Source organism: Colias croceus, chromosome 13 (assembly GCF_905220415.1).
Source record: "Colias croceus chromosome 13, ilColCroc2.1".
Taxonomy (NCBI): Eukaryota; Metazoa; Arthropoda; class Insecta; order Lepidoptera; family Pieridae; genus Colias; species Colias croceus.
In genome coordinates, this window is record NC_059549.1 from 3,571,530 (window position 1) to 3,572,735 (window position 1,206).

Consider the following 1,206-nt stretch of genomic DNA (forward strand, 5'->3'; position numbering starts at 1 on the left):
ATACTTTATTTTTCAGCAAATATTAAATTATAAAACGTAAATCACTACATACTACATAGTATAAAACAAAGTCGCTTTCTCTGTCCCTATTTACCTATGTCCCTTTGTATGCTTAAATCTTTAAAACTACGCAACGGATTTGGATGGGGTTTTTTTAATAGATAGAGGAATTCAAGAGGAAGGTATATAATTTATTAGGTTTTAGAGAAAGCGGGCGAAGCCGCGGGCGTTAAGCTAGTGTTTAATATTATCAGGATGTAAAATGTGTAAGTACTAAAGAAAACTTAAAGATGGCTCGGAAAATTACTTTCACATGTGACAAAAGTTTTTACTTCACTTTTTGTATCCAAATGTACATTTGTCACTAGTATAGTGAATTGGAAATTATTTTTTTTGTGCAAACAGAGTTTACTATGTTAATGCTTGTATTATCAAATATTCATAATCTGTTGAGTAAGTTTATTAATCCATCGAAAAAGAAAACTCTCTTACCAATAAACGATAGCGGGACGACGCAGTGCATTCTAGCGAACACCATAAAAATGATTTGTTTAAAGTAGCCCTTTGAGCAAGGTATGTCACATCTGGGCTTCAAAGTGCCGAAGCATCAAACGCCGCCGACACCGCTCAATAGTTTAACGATCATTAACTTGCCACTCGTAAACCTTGCTACGCTTTGTTAATTGCTTAGAATGGTTTATTTGCGACTTATGGAATGGGGAGACTTAAATAGCGAACGTCCTTAACGCTTTGACGAATCGATCAACGCCTCCCGTGCGAAATTAAACTGGATGTCCTTTTTATTGGAAGGAATACAAGACAACAATGCGTCATGATCATTATTCGGTTGTTCTGAAAACATTTTGATTGGGATAATTGGATGGGTGTTATGTTTTGGCTGCTCATGTAACTTTTTTTTAATACAAGCACGCTAATAAACTATGTTGTTCTTGTAGCATTTCACAGGAATATATGGATACTTATAACATAGTCATAGTTAGTCTGTTCGAAAGGTACGGTACATAAACATATTAAAAGGTTTCTGCTAGATACTAATCAATTGCTTCTCTCATAATGTTAAATGATGTCGTACATACCTGATTGGTTTATAACTTTATAGTACAAATGTTTAAACCATCTGCATTCTTTCAGCATTTTACTTACCACAAGAACACGCAGTGTCGTCAAACCTACATCCATACATGG